Source organism: Crocodylus siamensis, chromosome 1, assembly GCF_052110815.1.
Source record: "Crocodylus siamensis isolate JL-2025a chromosome 1, ASM5211081v1, whole genome shotgun sequence".
Lineage (NCBI taxonomy): Eukaryota > Metazoa > Chordata > Crocodylia > Crocodylidae > Crocodylus > Crocodylus siamensis.
The window spans coordinates 227,721,012-227,742,907 of NC_143395.1; the positions used below are offsets into that span (position 1 = coordinate 227,721,012).

Here is a 21,896-nt window from a genome sequence, read left to right on the forward strand (position 1 = left end):
TTGTTATAACCCTACAGCCTGGGGGTAGAATACTCTATTAACATGGCATGTAAAGTCTTCTGGCAGCAAAAAAAATTGAACGTGGGTCTCCCACATCTTGGGTGAGCACTAAGCACTGGGCAAAGGCAGGCACCAAAACTACCTCCACCTCCTCTGCTTTCTCCATTTTGTGATTTTATTTATTTCCTTCACTTTCCTTAATGGTGTCCATAAATAAAATAGCCTGGCAGTTCAGGCAGCTTTGTAGGAAGGTTTATGAACCCTCAGGTTAAGGAAGGCCTAGAACCCAGGTCTCCCACTCCTTGGTCAAGTGCTATCATCAGTGGCAGCAATCCCTGCATTCAGGGATGATCTCTGACACAGGTTATTTATGGGTCCTGAGGTGACTTAAGAGTCTAGTCCTTGAGCCACAGATCTGCCTACAGAAGCTCCAGTTCTTGCCTCAGGAAAGAGTAGACTGTAGGCTGGGAATCCTCCTCTTTTCCTTCCTCTCTTCTCTGCTTTGAGAGCAAGACACTTTACCTCAACATGGCTGCCACTTGGTTGAGGTTGCAGCATCACTGGAGTCAGCTGCCAGCTCCTCCCAACTCTTGATGTCATCATACATTTTCTTGAGGTATTTCTTCAGTGTGTTCATTTAGCGCTTCCTTTGGCCACCACAAGATCTCAGGATGTAACTAGTGCTCTAACCACTGCACTAATGGGCAAAAGTGTCTACCACCCCACTTACTCCTCCAGGTGCTCTCAGCAAATGTCACTAGGCCTATTCTGTTCCTACCTAAGAAATCAGAGACTTAGAAGAACATTAGGCGCTGCCCACATGGATTTGAATCAAACAGAGCTTAGCCAAGAGTTCAAACACCTACATGGCCAACTGAGGTTACTTATAAGTATGAGCAAGAGTCCAGCTCTAGGTGCCCAAGTGCCTTTTCAGGAAACAATAACATTGCTCACTAAGTGTATTTGTTGCTGGTGGAGTAGGGATGATTCAGATCACTACATGACTTATGCAGCTAAATTCCATCTAAGTCCTATTCTGGAGACTACAAAGTCAACTTGGATGGGATTTCTACTTCTGAGCCATAGTTTCCCCATACATACCATGGGGATATTAATGCAACCCTACTACACAGGTAGCTGTGGGTAAAAACAGCTAGTTAATACAAATAGGATGACTGGTGAATCAATTCTGTTTTCCTGAACATATATTATTTCCTGAGCAGCTATTTCAGCCATCTGTGTGTACCCATACTTAATCACTGTCAATTCTTTCATTTTCCAAACATCTAGTATAATGAGACATTTTGTACAAAACAATGCTTTTGCCAGTTCTCTCCATTTGGGATTTGAACTACTAAACAATCCTCAGAAATCATGGAGAACTGCCATGTGCAATGGCCACATGACATCCTACCATTTAATTTGAGCTACAATATGTGCAAGTTGCTGCCAAAGCATATGGAGTTTTCTACAGGACAACATAATGCTCTGAATTCTGTCTCTAGCCAGCCACCACTCCTCCGCCTTCCCCTCAGTTCTGCACTTCAGAAGCTCCAGGGATAGAGAGGAGACAAGGTTTCCTGTGGTGTGGCCACAGAGCTGTCCAGCTTCAGAGTGGTTCTTTGGACACAGAGTGGCTCAGCTTCCCCATTTAGAAAACAAAATACAGGGAGATCTTCAAAAGATTTCAGTGTATTTGATGAAAACCTGGCCCAGGCTAGATAAGGCCAGGGAATACAGGGGGGCATAAGAATCATGAAAGCCATCCCAGGCCTTTGATGGAACAGAGGTTTGAACAAGCTAGGCTTTCCTCCCCTGTCATCACAAAGACAGTCTATATACTGAGGCCCTAGAGCATGCCCCGCTCTTTCTTTGACCAATGCTAAGGCAAACTTTTCTGAATTAGTTTCATACACTAGTCTCAGGTCATTCATTCAATAATCTTATTGCTCTCTCTTTTGAGTACAATGCTATGATACATCTCTTTGCAGTGTTCAGCCCTGTCAAAATAAAATAAAACAAACCATTTAAGTCCTATCACTACAGATCTCGAGATGGTTGAGGGAGGGGAAGTTAACCTCAGTTCAGGTTTTAATGCTATTCCCATTGTTGGAAATTGGCTTTAACATAAATTGGGGGGAAGGGAGGCAGTTGCAAAAATGATGACTATATCTTACCCATTTGGTAAGGCAAGCAAATCTTAAAATTAAAATCAGGAGGAATTCACATTACAGACTCATTAATTTTCTACTGAACATAATGGCAAGCTGGTAAAGCTTAACGGTTTTGATCCTTGCTCAGTAATACCTCTGGACTTTAGGGTGCCTACCCAAATCAACCTTGTAATACTACTATCCACATAGTTTGAAACGCATTACTTTCTCCAGTAGTACAAGAAGTGAAAGAAATTTTTGCTTCTTCACAGAGATTTATATAAAAGCTTCCCTCTCACCCATATGCCAATACACTTCTCAATATTTCCCTTTTGTATTTAAAAGATTATAGTGGAGTGTCTTTATTGAAAGATGAAATGGTGTCATTTTCATTTTGGTGAATATGAGCCTTTTATTTGCAAGAAAGCTTATGTTTTCCCATTAGACTCTTGTAAAAAAGTAAATATATTTCAAGCATATACAAAATTACGCATGTGAAAAACATCTGAAAAAAATCAAAATGTCTGAAACAGATGTAAGAAGAGTTTTTCAGTAAAAGCTAGCAACATTAAAATACTAGTTCTAATTACTCTACTTCATGCATTTAAATTTATTAACTTGAGGCCATATGTCGCCAGTGGAGTTTGGCTCTATGTTCATGAGTCAGTTGACAATGAACAGTTAAGTCTCACTAAATCGGAAAGGTGAAGTTGGGTGAGCTTAGCTAATGGGAGAAAATGATGCGACTACAAATCCAATTCACCATAGGAGAACAAAAAAATCTGCTATATGCTTCAAACAACAGCTAAAACCTTATATGGAAACACTGATTGTGCCACTGTAATTAAGAATGTCAGCACTTCCATAATAACACCGTATTTTCAAGGGTTAGATACTTGAGGTTGAAATCCCCATCTAGGATTAAATTGATGCAGCTTATTTCAACTCAATTTGCACTTACTAAAAGAGTTGGCCCATAAAACATAAAAAGTTTAAGTTACAAAGTACATGAAGTAATAGAACTTACCAACTTCTAGAGAAGAATTACAAAGGAGGGTTTTTAGGGCAAGATTCACTACAGCTGTGCATCTTGAATAGTCTTGTGGAGAGAGCATTGCAGGGGGCAGGATACAGCACCCCACTATTCTTTCTGATCCTGTAGCATGTTCCAAATTTTTTTCACTGATTAAATTAAATGAAAACACATCCTAAGCCACCATGAATTGGATCCTGAATATTCTGAAGTGTGAAATGCTGCTCAACAAATGGACTAGTAAATTTGGAATAGTCTAAAACATACAAAAATAGGGGCAATTATGTGGACAAGTAGCAACATACTATATAGAAAAAAAGCAGAGCTCCTTATCTGTCATATTGGATTCACAGAAAAGCAGGGGCTCAACATACTAACACGGTGTCCAGGAGATGTCTAGCTATTTTCTCTTCTTTTGGGCTCATGCAGTAACCAACATCTATAGGCAGCTGTAAAAAAAGCTACTAAGAAGAGGTAGTTACAGTGTAGGGGAAACCAGAAGAAAACTGGGACAATATTAGAGAACTACCAAATACTTCCATTAAATCTGCTTTTCTCTGAATAGGTTAGCCTATTCTGACTCTGTAGAGCTGTCGATCACCGATGACACTCAAGCCTTATCCAATCCCTCCCATTCCATGCATGTCCAAACGCAGCAGTTAGCCAGAAAACGTATCTTGGGTGCATGCCCTAGTAAATATGTTTTCAGGGAAGAGCCTTAAAATGCATTAGCGGGCATGTGCAAGACCTAAGCCACTGACTATGCCTAATGGCTGGATTACACTTGGGGTGCAGACAGAAGTGACAATTTTTGCTCGATCTGGCCACAGAAAGCAGATTATAGCTGTGACCAAACAAGTGTACAGCTGCAGACAGCTTCAGAAAGGGCCAGTCAGATGAAAACCTGACCCTCATTGAATGAGGTACCAGATAAAGACCTTTCCAAATGTAGTGTATTTTGTAACTTGTGTCTGCTGAGTTCCCAGCCTGCCTGCTTTCAGAATGGGAGGGAGAGAAGGGAGCAGAGGGAGTTCAGTCTGGGTGGGGGGCTCCAATTCACCCACCCCATCCCTCAGCACCAGCTAGGGAACACCAAGAATGAGCTGCCTCTGCTGCCTTCCCCGCCTTCTATTCTGAAAACAGGGAGCCCTGGCAGAGAGCTCTGCCATTGCTATGGGAACCTGGCTGCAGGCTCCCAGCTGCAAATAGATTCCCCTCTCCCTGGAACCAATAGTGAACTTCTGTTTGGTCTTGAGTAATGCTGTAACTCAGAACGTTTTGCAAAAATCATTTTGAGTTACAGCTGGAAGCTGCACTTCTGTCTGCACCCTTGGGTTTCATGGAATGGAAGTGAGTGGGTGGAGTGTGTTTATTGGCAACACTCCCAGGCAGGGTAGGATCATCAGATCACAGAAAAGTAGGGTTGGATGAGAACTCACAAGGTCATCTTGTCCACTCCCCTGCTCAAGGCAGGATCATCCCTGACTAAAGCATTCCAGCTCCAGATCTGTCCAACCTGCTGTTGAAAATTTCCAAAGGTGGAGATCCCACAACTTCTTTACATAATTGGTCCCAATGCTTGACTGTGTTCATAGTCAGAAAATTCCTCCTAATCTCCAACCTTAGCTTCTCCTGCTGAAGCTTGAGGCCACTACTCCTAGTCTTGTCCCTACAGCAACAGAGAAAAGGCTAATTTCCAGTCTATCGATAATTGCCCTTCAAGTATTTAGAAGACTGTTATCAATCATTCCTCAAGCTTTTCTTCTCAAGACTACATAACCATAGCTCTTTCAACTTTTCCTTATAAGTCAGACTTGCTTCCCAGGCCCCTAATAATTTTTGTTCCTCTCTGCTGAACTCTTTCTAAACTGTCCACATCCTTCCTGAAGCATGGGGCCCAAAATTGGACACAGTATGCCAAGTGAGGCCTCACCAGTGATGAACAGAACAGAGGAATCAGTTCCCTCAATTTGCAAGTGATACTTCTGTTTATATAACCCAGGCCTCTTTTTGCAACAAGAGTATACTGTTGACTCACATTGAGTTCATATTCAGGGGGTTCATTCAGTAAACCCCAGGTCCTTCTCTGCAATACTGCAGCCTAGCCATATCCATAGTGTCTAGTATTCTGAGACTTCAAAGAAATTGACAAATATTCAATTTATAAATATTGCACCAGATCCCCCTGAGGCATCTTGGGGAACTAACATCCTCCTTTAAAGACAGTCTTCAAGAGGAGGCTTGATAGTCACCTGGCTGGCGTCATCTGACCTCCATCCTCTTTCCTGCCAGGGGCAGGGTGTTGGACACAATGATCTATTGTGGTTCCTTCTGACTCTATAATCTATGAATCTATGGATCAGGGTCAACATTTTCATGTAGAACTGCCCACCTTGCAGCTCTTAGACTGAAATCTTTTGTTATCAGTTGTTCTTAGTAGTGGTGAACCTGAAATCTGGACCTTACTTCTATACCAAGACATTCCAAATTACACTGGCCTCATGTTAACCAATGCTGAGCTGCTCCACTGAAGTTAATGAGAACTGAGGGCTATCAAAATATCTGAAAGCCAGGCCACTCTGTTTAAGGTGGCTAACCACTTAACATGAGATAGAATGTAGGCATCTGTGATTACAACTTTTTCCCTTCATGAGATCCCCAAGACCATATAGCGATCACAGCCAGAACGTAAATGTTATTTATATTTTGTCACCTACTGTTTCATATATCCATACCATACACACAAACAAACTGTGCAATAATTTAGATTTCCTTTTCTCTCCTTCCAAATTATGGATGGATTGTGTTCTAATTATATAACTACATGACAGATGGGATAAATTCTGAATTAAGAAAGAGTCTCTAAAAAGATCTGTAGCTAATGTTTGTCATATTAAAATGCACAAAAGATTTTCATATGTTAATTTAGAGATAAGGCTGCAGTCAAAAATAGAAAATGAAAAAAAAAGTTAATGTTCTTAAAGTCATGTCGACTATATGGCACATACAGGTTGTTTTTCCTATTCTTGTCAAATTTAACAAATGTTTGTTTGTGTTATTAAATTTATATATCATAGGAGATCCAAGGTATAAAATACTCTGTAGATTAAAGGCAAAAATAGATCATTGTGTGTGGATTCCACAAGCACCTTGAGCCCTTACCTAAGGCAAGAGACCTCCTGTACCAAAAATAATACAGACAAGACAAGACAAGGCCAAGTCCCTCCCCTGAAGGACAAGGTAGACAAAAAGGGAATGGTAATAAAGGTATAGAGAGAGAAATAAGTGTGAAGGGTGAAATTACATGCTACATTCAACATCCCACAGAGTTCATAGATTGGTAGGGTTTACGTGGTGTTAAAGTTAAAATGTGCTGTGAGTAATCATACACTAAGCGTTAATACTGTTTCTTGCCTGAACAGCCCTGACTTTCCACTGGAGGGCTAGTAAACAGGGGCATAGCTAAGAGCCAGGACACCTAGACTTTATCCCTGCTTTGGGTGAGTAAGGAGGCTAGGAGTGGTACATCCTGAAATGCTGGAGAACTGTAAATTGCTCATTTTAGCTCTGTGGAACAGACTAGTTACCCTAAAACGAGCGAGGGAGCACAGCTCAGAGTTAACTCTTCCCTGAAATAGTGTAACTTTGAGACACCAAGAGCTTTAATGTGCAGGTGCTTTAAGTGCTCTTAGCATGATCTAAGTGTAATGTGTAACTTCGCCCTTAGTTACCCAAACAAAAACATCAGATTAACTGCCCAAATGGCAATAGAACCCAGGTTTCCTTCATTAAGCGCTCTTCTCATTAAGCCAGGTTACCGTCTTTTGAAATGTTTTTTTCAGCATTTGTTGTAGTTTTAACTGAGTGACCTTAACGGAGCACTTACTTCAAATGATAGATTGAATTTCTTTTTTTTTTTTTTTAAATAGTGCAGAGAAAATGAAGCATCCATAGGGCCCTTATGTGGGTAGCCCTTGTCAAACGTATGGTAGAATTCCACAAAGAATATCCTTCAACTGGAGATCTGACTCTGACATACGCTGTACATCAGCTTCTAGCGCTGAGGCCAATGTTCTCGTCTTCTACAGGGAGCACTTTTCTCCATCCTACAGGAAAAAGGAAAGGGATTGGAATCAAGCTATAAAACAGGAGAAAATGCAGCTTTGGAGAGTCAGTTTTTCCTGTGAAGTCCCACCCTACTTCTTATACAATGTTGTGCACAAAATCCATCCCTTGGTATCTAAATAGCCATTTAATTAGGCTTTATGTTTCACATGGTAATAAAGCATATGCAACAGGAGAGGCAAAAGTTCACAGCTTTGATGCTAATTGGAAGCAAGCTTGTTCATTGGAAGCAAGCTTCTGCAAGGCTGAGTTAACAGGGGAGCAAAGGTGCAGCTGACTATATAGTGATGGCTATTGTTTGGCAAGCGAGAAAAAAATGTAGGTCCTCATCCCATAAACATTTGTTCACAAGAGCAGCTTGACTCATGTAAATCACCCTACTCAGCTCAATGGGGTTAAGTATAGTAATGTATTTTGACAGAATTTTTAAAGGGCCTTCCATTTTTACATAACGGCTTATACGCCCAAAACAGAAGAAGAATGCAGCAGAAGTCACAGGAAAAACCTAAGATTACAAGATGCTTTTCAAACTCAGAATTCAGTTCTGTTGCCATTTTCTCCAAACCTCATTATTTTATCCTAAGCCTTGCACATTTGGCAAGGCTTTTTTATTATTTTATTTTTATTTTAAACCTTAGCTCAATCGGAGCTGTGTTGCTAGCTCAGGTTTCATTAAACATTTTTTTTTTAGCTTTGTATGGCTATGAAAAACAGCTGAGAAGCATGTGCCCTTGGAAATAAAGGTATCACTAGTCAAGGTCAATATTCAGTGAAGAGTTTTACTGTCACTAGTTTATGCAGCATATGTACTTATCCTAGTTTATATAGTGATCATTCAATCCCACTTGACATACCCAGGAGGTAAAAAACAGGGTATCATCCAGGGTTTATACACCCTTCGTTCTGCATAACAATACTTTTGTGGATTCATTTCATAAAGTTCACTTCATGACATTTTTTATGATTCTATTTTTCTAGATTTTAAAATTTTGTAGTAAATGTCATGCTTCTGAAATATGCCAGACAGGTAATCCCAAAGGTGGAGGCCACTATTTATGCCCAGGTCAGAAACGGTACTGGAAATGGAAGCCTTCCCTTCATCACACTGTATTTATGTGCCTCAACCCTGTTTGAGAAACTGGAAGGCTGGTTCAGTTTCAAATCAAATTCAGGTCCTTGGCATCTCTGCTGATTCCACCAACAGAAAAGAAGTATATCACAAAACCCTTAGGATACAGACCATATATTTTAATATGTGTATTTCCAAGTGTATTATTCACAATTAAACAAACAAGCAAGGCTGTTATAGTGCTGGATTTCTTTATCTAGTTTCCAAAAACTAGACAGATTACCAACTCATTTGACATGGGATAAACGGCAGTCTTGAAGAAAAGGCCATTCAGTTACCCCTAAACTGAGCTGCATGCCACAAAACCCATAATTGTGGGATGTCTTGAGTTTGTTTTATTGACATGGCACATGTGGTTTCAGCAGATTGGCGGCATTCAGCCGTATCATCCTTACGTTTGTATAGATTTTATATCAAATGCAACAATGCACTTTCTATAATAAGGCCAGAATTGCATAAGAAATATTTCCCAAATGTCACTCCCTAAATAGTTTCTTTTGCACTTGGGGAAGACTCAAAGCCTCACCATCTGAAGAGAAACAACCACTGAAAATTAGCATCCAACATGGGAGTCAGATAGCCAGGCAGACAGACCCTTGAGGACACGTTCTGAGGTACGTGAGCCAGACCCTCCAGCCAATGATGAATTCAGATGTTAAAAGTGAAGGTCCTAGTGTGAATGACATTTGCTAGTCACAATATTCAAGGGAGTACACTTCTCACAGGGGGAGCGTTAAGGAAGAGACAATATCTTTTGGATACGTCTAAAAGGAGAAAATATTCTTCTGGTCATAATGAGATCAGGAAAGTCTTGTGGTCTGGTAAACATACATACCGGGGGGCAGGAGGGAAGGGTGGAACTTATATACATAGTATGGGTTCCCCAAGAACCCAATGGAAAATATAGATAAATGGCCAGCTAAGAAACCATATTTAGGTCTTCTAAGGAAACCAGGGCTTGTCTAAAACTTTCTGGGTAGAAGGTGCTTTGGTCCCTCAGGTAGCAGGCTAAGTAGAAGTTGTACCCTTGGTTTTAAGATGCAAGGTAAAATCAGCTTGTTCCAAAATTTTCTTTTGTGCATTTGTTCTTCTGTGTCTGGCTGTATCTCCACATATGATAACTGATTTTTCGTGCTTGCTCTGGCTTTTCGTTATTTTTTGTAACGTACCTATTGTCAGTAACAGCTATAGGTATTTTTATATGTGTTGGAATCTGGTGCTGGGCGCTTTTAATTAGCGAGCTAGGCTAATTAAAAGCACCCATGCATCACATGCATCAGTATCACTGTGCATCCCTACAGTGAAAAAATGGCAGCGGGTCACTTGGAATTAAGGCTCAGTAGATGCGTTTGATTTCAAAGCGCACCCCCACCACCTTATCAACATGGAGATGCTGATAAATGTGATGCACAAGGCTGCCGGAGTGCGCCAATTTCTGTGCTCCAACAGACTCGATTAGTCGAGCACTGGAAATCCAGTGCGTCAGAGCAGGCTCCACACATGTGTATAGGAGCCCTGTGATTTAAGAGCATTTGAACATTTTGGTAAGGCTGAGGCACCACAGGCCAAGGAGTTGGCTCCTGGCACATCTTAATCTGTTTTCAGTGGTCTACCAGCAGACAACAGGCAGGAGTTTGGGGCTGAAGGGCACCCCTAAAGGTGGGAGAGCACCCCAGGAGTGTCTCTCAAAGGCGCACCTGACCATATCCAGGGTCGCGGTATGTCACAGTGCATATGAACAAATGAACTAGAGAGGAGAATGGATGGCTATAGAGTTGTATTCCTTCATATACTGTTTCATGCTCTAAGTGCCAGAAATTAGGTGTTTGATGCAGGGATTACAGCATGAATTCTGTGTCTTGTTTAACATGCACGAGCCATCCCAAGCAATTTTAATAGCTCCTCCTGGCTTTAAAATGCATTACTCTATTCAGAATTATAGGAATTATCTACAGCTTTCTGTGCAAGTACATTTATGTTATATGCTTTCAAAAAGAGTATCAGTAAAACACCATTTTTCCTTTCCTTACCAGACCAAACAATTGCTATATAATATTGCCTTAGTATAAAACTTTATCTGAACAACTGTTTCAGTACTATAACACCCAAATAACTCTACTAAAAATGGTAGCAAAGTGTCACTGCTGAAGGATACAATCAGGAAGAGACAAATCAACTTGGGTAAAGAGAAAACTGACTGGTCTGCATCAAACTTGAACCCAGTTGTATACATTTTTAACGTTCAAGCAAATTCTGTCAAGATTAATCACACAGGGAGCAGAGAACAGAGCAACAGGGCAGGCAGGGAGCATAGGTCAGGAACCAGAAAGCACAGAAGCAGATTGGGCAGGAAAAGAGGATCAAAATGGCCTATGAGAAAGGTGTAAGGCTTACCTTGTGGCTTGCCTGCCTAAAAGGTTGCCCCCCCACCCACCCCGGACGGTTCTTGCAAAATTTCTAGACTAATTTGGCAAATTAAAGGGAGAATTGGCCTCCCTAAGTCCTTAAACCCCAAGCAAACTGTTTCATAAAAAGCTGGTAGCAGAACCCAGGTTCACTGCTCACAAACCATGTAACCCTGCCATGTGGGAAGATTTGCCCATTGCTAGTTACACAAAAAAGGACATTCACAGAACTAGGATTTTAATTTGCTTTAGTGTTCTCTCTGATGCTTTCTATTTATAGTTTTCATGTCATTTTACTTGTTAGGGTTAAATTTACAATGACTCTTCTGCCTATTACAATGTTTATTTTCATTTTTATGGGCAGCTTGGTATAATGGAATCTCCCAAATAATGGTTTTATGTTGAGTGGTTTTGTGTCGATTTTTTTTAAACTAAATTTTGCTTAAGAAATAGGTGAAGAAATTATGGCCATTTAAAATCCACTTGGTGTTTTACTTCCATAGTTCTTATATGTGGAGCTGGTAGGAATCAGATTCTCCCATACACTAGAAAATTCTGCAATTTCAATTATTCCCATTCCAAAATGAAACGAGGAAGAAAAAAAAATAATATTTTTTCACAAAATTGAATCAATGAGATGTCATTTAATATCAAAATATTACACTTTGATGAAACAGAAATGTTTCAATTGTAATGTTTTTAATTTCTGAAAATGCTTTTACATAGAAAAAAATTATGATTTGCTTTAAAGTGATTATTGAAAACATGATTTGTCTTTTTAACTGAAAACACTGGACTTTGTTTTTCTCCCTTAAACAACATTTTATCTAAATTAATACATATTGAAACAATTCAATTTTGATGGTATTATAAAATGTTTGTGCAAAGATTTCCTCATAGTCCTACTTACTAATGATAATTGGGGAACTGAAGAATATTGGAGGCTCTAATTTTGTTGTTATCCAAATAGGAATATTTAAGCTTGCAAATATACTTAAAATATGCAAATACATCACCTATTATAATGCATTAACATTATAGCTTAGAGGGTTAGAAGACCACAGTGGAAAAAGAGCACAGAAAGTGCACAATTATGAGAGAAGGCTGAAAATGGTTGAGGGATTTAAGCAAGACATCTAGATATGCATGCTCAGGGAAAGGCAAAGTGCTCAGAGCTTTCCCATCTCTTCTATTCATTGTCCATGACACCCATTTTCCCCACACACCTATTACTGATTCACTAGTATCAGAGAAAAGGAACAGTTTCTGGTGGCCATCGCAAGATAATCAGAATAAGCCTTCCCCAACCTTACTTAACACAATTTAGTCTTTTTGAATGACCAACAAAGAGGGAACCCTCTACGCAAAGACTTGGTGAAAGGCAGCTAAAATTGAAACCATGTTTTAATGGAATCCAACTAACTCCTAGAAACACTATTATACTTTCTTTACCCAAGTCCTACTGCTAGTTTCCAAAAGCAAATGCATACCCCAAGGAATCAGCCTGGCATTGCTAGTGTATAACCTATGTAACACTGCCTCCTTGTAAAACACTCATCAGGCTATTTCAACTTGAAAGGCATATTCAGTGGCTGTAACCTGTAACTGTTGATTTTTAGTCTTCTCACTGTTCTATAAGTAGAATTGATCTATGAAAAACAATCCACTGCAGGCTGTAGAAGCAGTTTCAGATGAAGCTGCATCAGTGGAAGTTACCCAACAGAGGTTTTGTTTACTAATTCTGCCATAATGGTCCAAATACAACAGCTTATAAAATGTAATGCCACAATATTTTGAGTGGTAAACTGTGGCACTTGGTTTATAGAAGATTTTATATTTGATCACATCACTCCACAACACCCATGCTCTGCTATTCTAAGAGCTCAGATCACTAGACAGATGTTGCATTACGAACAATAATGCTAGTCTCATATTTTACATCAATTTAACCAATCAGACAAAGAGCAGGAGTGGCAAAGTGTTATGTTGCGAGTATTAGGGAGAGGTGCAAAAGCTAGAAAATATGATTTCTCATCCACTTGAACCAATTGGCGAGGAGCACAATAAACTCAATGAGAGATTTAGAGGCAAATAAAAGGTGAAAATGAGGATCACTAAAATGCTGTGCAAGTTTCAGTTACGTGCCACATAGAAAGGCAGCTTAATGCAAAGAGATGCTAACAGCATTAAAACAAAAACATGAAAACAGAAGTCAGTGGTAAGGTAGCTACACAGCTCTGAGAAAAACAATCAGAAGAATGTTCAAGAATGACCTGAGACACTTTTAAGTACCTGTTCTTTACATAAATCCCTATTATCTCTACGTCAGGTACACAGGAATTTGGATAGCTTCTTTTGAAGATTTACACACTTTAAAATCAAGGCCCCAAATACTCAAACTGCTACAATTAAGCATTTGTTGCATTTTTGCACAATAAAAAGCACTCGGTGACAGGAGGCCACCAATGTTTTAAAGAAGAGGCACCAAACAATTTGCCTGTGATAAACTCATATTAAAGTTATGCCTAGGCCAAAGATGGGGAGGGAATCACTGATTAGGGAAATATGCTTGTTCTTTCCATTAAAAAAAAAAACAAAAAACACTTCCTTATAAGTGCAACTACAGAATGAGACAGCACCACTGGCTGGGCAAACAAATTTAGGGTGTGTGCAGATGTTACACTTAGATCAACCTAACTAGAGTTGAAATAACTAGTTGGTTGATCTAAGTGCTGAACTGTACTTCCATTCAAGTTTAGATTGGGAAGAAAAATGGCTGGTGCAATCTAACTTGGTTCACATGAAGAGGTGCACAATGTAGATCAGGCTAACCTGCACCCAATCTAACTGAATGTGTATTAACATGTTCAGAGTGTAGCCTTGGGTCTAAGAAAGCCTAGCTCCTTGCCCCAGCCCTTGGACTGTGCTTCGCCTATTCTCCATCCCCTCACTGTCACTGGGCTATTTTTAGCTCTCCGACACTCCAAACCCCAAACAGACAACCTCTTCCTCCTGTACCCGCCAGCTGTCCTGATCCTGCCAATACCCCTAACCCATTAGTCCCCACCTCATCTCACCCACCCTTCCCCTGATTTAGACTGTATTTCCAGCATAGCTCCCAGCACCAGCAATGTGTGGACATGCAGGATCCCCATCTATGATCATGCAGCTTAAAGTCAGATCAGGTCCCAGGACTGCCTGTACATGCCCTTAGATGATGTGCATTTTAAGATATTAATAGGAAAATGTTTCCTCATTAATGTATGTGGTGAATTTTACAGTAATCATTAGAACTGGTCAAAACATTCTGTGTTTTTTTTTAGTTTAAAGTGGACTTTTATTTCATTAAAAAAAAAAAAAAGGCTTAGTAATCCCTTAGATCATTTCAGCTACCCTGTCTCCCAATGACAACTTCTTTTTAAATACTAAAACTGTCATTATATGAGTTAGGCTTAAGCAAATAAATATGATAACATTAAAAACTGATAATGCCACTAGCCTAGTATGTTGGAGACTGGGGTTCAAGTCCATGCTCTGCCACAGATTTGGATTTGATTCTATGTCATGTCACTTTCTCCCCCTCTATGACTCAATTTTTTAAATCTGTAAAATGGGGATAATGCCTATCAGGGGGAGCTGTTGAAGTAAATACTGTAAAGATTGTGGGGTGCTCAGTTACCAATGCACATTACAGGAATACCTAAGAGTGAGATAAAACAACATAAAAAAGCTACAAAGGAAGCTTAAAAAACCCCTACAATCTAGCTATGTGAAAGCACAATATATTTTTGAAGTTAGTATCTATGTGCCATCTGTGAATAAAGACATACTTATATTGGCTTTGTTCATGGTAGAGCTGGGCTACTGAAACAAAATAGCTATTCATAAACCTTTGTCCCAATATATAATGTAAATTCACTTTGATGGTCTTTGCAGTCCTACTTAAACACTATGCACAACTACTCATAGAGACAAAGACACATTTTTGTTTGAAGGGTAATCATAGGAGGGAATAATCTAAGTCCCATATAACTTAATAGTTTCTTTGTGGGTTTGGAAAATCAAACAGGCAGCCAAAACAACGCATCATGACAAAAGTGACCAATCACAGTAAACAGCAAAATTAGGGACATCAGCTATTCAAAGCAAGTCACAGGGATAACTGTGTAGTCTTTCCATAGGCCAAAGTATATTCAGAATAAAGCAATTCTCAGAATATTTTTTCAGTAACATGGAGACTTATAGAAACAAAAGTCTTTTCACAGATAATCCATGAACACCATAAAGGACTAAATTCACTGCATAAATTGTTTGTTTCAAATAAATTCCCTAGCTCAAGTTCAGGCACACAATGCCACCTACACTATACAAATACTGTAAAGAGACAGTAAAATACTATAAACAGAGCTTCAATTTGCTTGTGTTGTTGCTGTGCTGTTAGAAATGCCTAAGTAGCTCAATGACAGGAAGCCTAGTGGGAAAAGCAAAACAGTTAACCTGAAGGGAGATACAAATCCTGTTAATTTCTATTGACTCGGGTATTTCGATGGAAGGTTGTTAAATCAGAAGACATTGTTGGTTCCTGGGAGGAAATCCTCCAAAGTCTTCTTTGCACCAAGATCATTTGCTGGAAATTGCAAAAAAATGAAGGATTATGATCACTTAATAAGAAACAGTAAAGACCAATACATCCTCTACATCCTCCCCCCGCCACCCACCCAATAATGAGTACAGGTTGTTTAAATCCTAAACAACTGCTCTCTTTATTCAGTCCTTCTGTATTCTTTGATTAAGGTTTCATCTTGCCACATACCTAGCTTTTCATTATTTTTTTTCCCTTTGGAGAACACAACTATTGCCTTAAGTATTTTAAAATTCCACTGCTCCAATAGGTAGGGAGTCTCCCTTTTACAGGAACTCAATGGTATTTACCAGCTAAGGAACCTTTAAGCCACCCAAAATATACCTCATAATCAACTAGCCCACAGTCCTGGGAATATTAAATGCTAGATGACATATGTTCGACAACTTCCAAGGTGTTCCTCCTCCTCCCCACCCCAATGCTCTGCTAAAGCATCTCAAACTAGGCCATTACATACAAACACCAAATGTTCAAGTGGATGATCCTTAGATAAAGTAATTTTAACATTCCCCTCCCTGTTTTTATTATGTTGGCAAGTGCCTTTTTCTTATTCCCATTTTGTCTGCGGTACCATATCGCTGGAGTGCATGCCACACATGAAAAAATGAGTAGGAAGTAGCTGTCAAATGAAAATAGGGACAAGGAAATCTTAAAGCCTGTAAGTCACTGTACTGTGTAGTGTATGATGAGGGTAATCATTAAAAACACATCAATCAGTGGGAGCTGTTTTGTTTTTTTGGAAAAAAAAAAAAAGAGAGAGAGAAAGACAGAGAGAGAGAGAGAGAGAGAATTTGATGGTGTTGAAGGCCCTGAGCATTACATAGTCAAATTTCTCTGAACAATAACCTTGCAATGTCCTGCAAGCTTGCCCAAGGGCCTAGACTGGCACACATTCCTTAAGACACAGTTCATAATTAGTCTTTTTCTTCCGCATCAAATAAAGATGTTGATACCTCAGTTCTATACAGAATCCTGTTTCTTGTGTTGCAGAAAAACAGGCTTGTATTATGCCATGCCCTCACTGAGACAGACCCTCTTTTGGGCATTTGTGTGCATGCTAGACAGATGGCATGTCCCTCAGACTCTTAAATACGAAAATACTAAAAGACCCTGTAGACACCAGGAAAATGAAAGGAAAGCCTAAGCCCAGCAGTAATGGAGCAGCAAGGAATGAGAAGGGAGAGTAATAAAGGGTCCAGAAGGAATGTGTGTTTGAGGTGGTTTCATAACACAGTCAAATCCATGCATACTAAAAAGCCACCTTTGTTCCAGGCAGATTTTGCCTTGGAACTGAGAATACTTATTTAATTATTTCATCACACCTATAAGATGGCTCTTAAGGTTTCTTGCAATACTATTCTGTACCCAAATAATGTCTGAAATGCATGATATTTAGAAACATAAGGATTCCCAGTCCAGCTGAGAACTGTGGGTCCCTGTGGTCTACTAGGCTGTCTATAGCAGAGCCCGGCATTTACAAAGCAAAAGAAACTCTGCTGTAGACAGAATAAATCTTATCCCCATGTAAATGTTACCCCACTCTTTACTAGTAGAGACTGGCTTAAAGCCTTGAAGCATGAAAGTTTCTTGGTTTGTTTTTTTGTAATAGTCTGTTGCTGTTAGCCTTCCTATTTTAACTATAGAGTTTTTGTTATGTTTATATGCCCAGTCCCTGTTTGAAACATGTTAAATTCTTAATCTCAGCAACATCCTGTGGCATTTAGTTCCAATCAGCATTAACAGAGGAACAAGGAGGTCATTTTGGAAGTATGAGACCTGCCTTTCTGGTCAAAAATGTTCATCAGAAAAGTCCTCAACATTTCACACTTTCGAGCAAAGTTGCACAAAAACCCACAGATTCTGCTTTGCTAGATTTTCTTTTATTTTGACCAAGATCCACATGGGAGCAGAACCAAAATCTTCCAGAATTTCCAAATATCCATAAGGGTGTGTGCAGATGAAAGGGGGGCCCTAAATTGAAGTGGTGGGTTTTAAAAAAATACTGCTTCAATTTAGGGCCGATTAAACCCCTGTGTCATGCACGTATCGCACTGACTTACCTGCCTCTGCCAGGGAGGGGAAGGTGAGCTGCCAGTGAACAGAGTGGTCCCTGGGCTGCTGGGGGACAGGGGGTGCTGGTGCTTCCCTCTGCGGCAGCAGCAGCTCTCCCCCTCCCCCCAGGCACCCGGCTCCGGCAATCCTGGGGGGGGGGGCACTGCAGCCATGGAGGGAAGCGCTGGGTCCCCACGCAACTCAGGCAGGCAGGCTCCGGGGGAGGAGGTGGGGAGTGGGGAGGAAGGGGGAAAATCAGGCTTGCCACTTTTCTTTCCTAGGCTACTGCCAGGCTGCCTGCAGGGCTGCGGAGCTGCACATAGCCCAGTGCTTCGCTTTGTAGCTTTAGGGGCAGCAAACTAAAACTCCTCAGAGTCCAAAAATTATGCAAGAGGAAAGGATTTCTTAGGGTGATATCTTTTATTGGACCAACTGTGCAGCTAGGATCAAGTCAGACAAGTTTTCTTACAGGATGGAGTTTTTTCAAGAAGACTTTTGCTTTCCTGAATCAGCACTAAACATGTAACAGCTTAGCCTAAAGCCCTCCTGAAAAGTGTTCAGCACACTCCATATTTTATTATCTATATGCTAAACTGCAAGGGCTTACAAAAACTAGGAGAAATCAGAGTAGGTCACCAGAAGCAGCCATTGGCAGCCCTGCCTGCTTGTTGCAAAGACCACCATTCTGTAAACATGAAATGTGTTGTAGGCTGAATTGACTCCTTCCATTTCTATGAAAAAGGTTTTTGCCTAACCTGTTAAATATTCAGCTCTTTCCCTGCTGGCAAGCTGAATACTTTATTGTACATCTAACTTTCTGTTACTTTGTCTATACTGTTGAGGAGAGCAGTATGTGTGTGTGGGTGTGTAAACGCCCACACACACACGCGCTAACTACATAACTTAGCAGTTTCTCCTACTATCTTTTCCTTAAGTATGTATCCCTCAATTATTTTGCTTAAAGTATATCCAAAATCATAGTTATATACAGACAACATACAATAATCTATACAATGACACAAGCAGCATAAACATATACAGCACAATGTTGACTTTTCAATCAGATCACACATGCCATATCAGTAAAATAAACACAAGAAAATCTGCATGACACCCCATGAACCTCTTAAGATTTGGTGGAGTTTATGACACTGCTCAAATATCAAAGAGTAAAAATGGACTATGTACTGTAAATGGAAAAGCTGGGAAGATGCAAAGCATAATATACGTGTAGTCAGGTCAGGGTTACAAGTGAAAGATAAGGGTAATAAAACAGCAAAGTGTCTTAATGCTAGAGGAGAACAGAAAGGGCTTTTACAGATCCATCAAGCCTGTTAGATAAAGAGAAGATAATCAGCAATGATTATTAAATGTCGGAGCTACTCAACTTCTTATTTAATCAGTCTTTAACAAATTCAGTGGGAGGGGGAAAAGGAAGAAAGGTACTAAAAAGGACACAACCTAAATCCCAGTCTTCTCGCTAGTCCAGTAGATTCATCATCCTATCTTGATTCCACTGAAATAAATGACAGTCAATTTTAACAGAACCTAGATTTAACCCTACAAGTGTATGCATCTGATAACATCAGCCTGGCTCATAAGAGCCATTCACCACCTCAGGGCAAAAAGACACACGGCATGCCCAAAGGTTCACCCTTTCCCAGTGGAATCCATGCTCCTCGGGACATTAGCACAGCTCCGGTACCCAATATGTCCTTATTCATTTCTGGAAACACTTCTGAGTTCTTGAGCTCTTTGTTAAAAGTCCCACCACCCTACACATGTTTCACCCAGAAGAGGGACATTGTAAATAAAAGGAGAATGCTGATATTGCTAGCCATAATGCTCTCCTTCATAAAGAACCATAGAGCAGCACCCAAGGTGAATGTAAGGATATAAATCTATCAGTAACCACTCCATATAGACTAATAAGGGACTAATAATATTTGAGACTTTATGCTGTATTGTGATGGAGATAAAAGTATTGGCAAATGAAGTCATTGATATTACTTACCTTAAAAAAAACCCAAAACAACCAAAAGCATAGTCGGATTTTTTACCACACAGCTGCCAAATTACAATTGAATAAGCAAATAGTTTGCAAACTTATTTTTAATGTTTGACTTTCCAAGCTTATATTTTAATATACAGGTAGTTCTTTGCATCTGTATTCAGAAAATTAGTTAATGAATTTACATATCCACAAGCAGGTAACTGCGATAGACCACTGAGAACCTGGAAGGCATCAGAGGTTCAGGGAAAAATAATATTGTACATCATATTGGATAGTGTCTTTCATATAGGACCAGAACACATAGATGATAGAAGAGAGCAAATCACAAAAAAAAAAATGCATCATCTTAAAAAGAACTCCCAAGGGGAGACATCATTTACCAGTAGAGTACTTTCCCTACAGAACAACCTCTATTATCTTCCCCAGCTAAATCTGAAAAGCTCCAAGCAATGGTATCTTCATCACTTTCCTTTAGAGACTGTTTCACATTGAAACACAACTTATTCTTGAGATTATTTTTTCTGCTATTCAGCCTAAATTTTGTGTTTTTCATTTCATCCATTACTCTTACTTATACCTCCATTTGCCACACTAAATAATTCTCTTCCCTTCTATTTAAGCCTCCAAATAGAATGTTCCCTCTTAGTAAAATCATATCTATTTAGCATACATCAGTCTCTCTCATAAATTAATTATTCCATATGTAGAAGCATAAAGGTCATGGACTGGGCTGGGAGAGTACCTGCATTTCTCTCTCAGATAAGGATTGCTAGTGAAAAAAAAAAAAACCCAACAACAACAGGAGCACCAGCTCTGGTGAGAGTTCTAAGAACTATGGAGTGCCAGGCACAATAAAATCTATGATGTTTACTTACTAAAATTGACCTGCCCCCTAAATCTGGATACTTTATCTGTAGCAAACCCTACCGATTGCTCCTCTGCATAGGATTTGTGCAAACCTACTGAAAACAGTGGTCAGTTTTAGGTAATAATGAACAAGAAACTGACCCCACCCCCCGCCCAATATTAAATTTAGCTCATCATGGAATACAGTTAATGCTACAACACAGTGTTGAAACTCAGCTGCCACACTTGGAGAGAGGGGATCCACTTTCATTTAGTCTGTCCAGAAGTGCAATGGCACCTTCAGTGAATGAGCTGCATGGATCTACCTTGGCATAATTTCAACACCACTGGCAACCACAGGTAGCAATAATGTTCATTTCTTATAGCTTCTTCATGAATTAATTCAAAGCACTTTACAGTATCAGGCAGTAAAGAGGGAGGGAAAAATAAGAGTGCCCTGCAATCACTTCAGATATTCAAGGACTGTCATAAGCCAAATTCGAGAAATGTTCCAAAATGTCTGTCCTCTCAGTTTATCTGCTAAATTAACCCCCTCAGAATCTCACTGCTTCAACACTATTTCCTCAAGGAATTTCCCTGCCCCTAAATCAGTTTTGGAGTGCCTTATATGACATGTTTATCTGGAGTAAATTGGCTTTGCTCTGTTGTAAGTGGAGGGGAAACAGGGTACATGGCTTTATGTCAGTATAAGTCACTCTACTCTCAGGTAAAGTTGAGGCAGTAAATGAGAAAGCGAGAAGTATACAGAGCTGTGGGTGTGTCTACATATGTGGAGAAGCTTGAGAGGAGAGCCATGCGCATGATCAAAGGTCAGGAAAACAGACCTTATGATGAGAGGCTGAGAGCCATGGGGCTATTCAGCCTGGAAAAGTGCAGGCTCAGTGTGATCTGGTGGCCGCCTATAAGTTGATCGGGGTGCTCATCAGGATCTGCGGGAACGATTGTTCACCAGAGCGCCCCAAGGGATGACAAGGTCAAACGGTCACAAACTCCACTGTGACTGATTCAGGCGGACATAAGGAAGAACTTCTTCACTGTCTGAGCCCCCAAGGTTTGGAATGGACTGCCACCGGAGGTTGTTCAAGCACCCACTTTGAACACCTTCAAGACGCATTTGGATACTTATCTTGCTGGGATCCTATGATCCCTGCTGACTTCCTGCCCCTGGGGCAGGGGGCTGGACTCAATGATCTTCTGGGGTCCCTTCCAGCCCTAATGTCTACGAAATCTATGAAGTCTGTGTTTTAATGTGTATTAGCATAATTAGTACATTCACCTACTAACCTAAAAAAGTGGTATTTAGTTAATGCACATTAAAATAGGCTAATGCATATTGAGACACTTAAAAACTACGCTCTTTAGTTCACATGCGTTAAGACAGGCTGATACCTGTTTTTTTTAGTACCTCACAATGGAGGTACTAGATTTAATGCATATTAACTAAAGTGCATTAATGTACGTATAGATCCACCCTGT

At 40.0% G+C, this 21,896-nt stretch overlaps 1 long non-coding RNA gene across 1 annotated transcript in view; it reads right to left on the reverse strand.

Annotated features, from left to right (window-relative positions):
• Window positions 1-17,744, reverse strand: part of LOC149874228 (uncharacterized) — a 36,159-nt gene extending 18,415 nt beyond the window's left edge. Inside the window, exons 1-2 of the long non-coding RNA XR_016443607.1 lie at window positions 17,548-17,744; window positions 7,073-7,292 (exon numbers count right to left, since the gene is read on the reverse strand). This is a non-coding gene — a long non-coding RNA (uncharacterized LOC149874228). The remainder of the gene's footprint in view (window positions 1-7,072; window positions 7,293-17,547) is intronic.
• Between the last annotated feature and the right edge of the window lie 4,152 nt (window positions 17,745-21,896).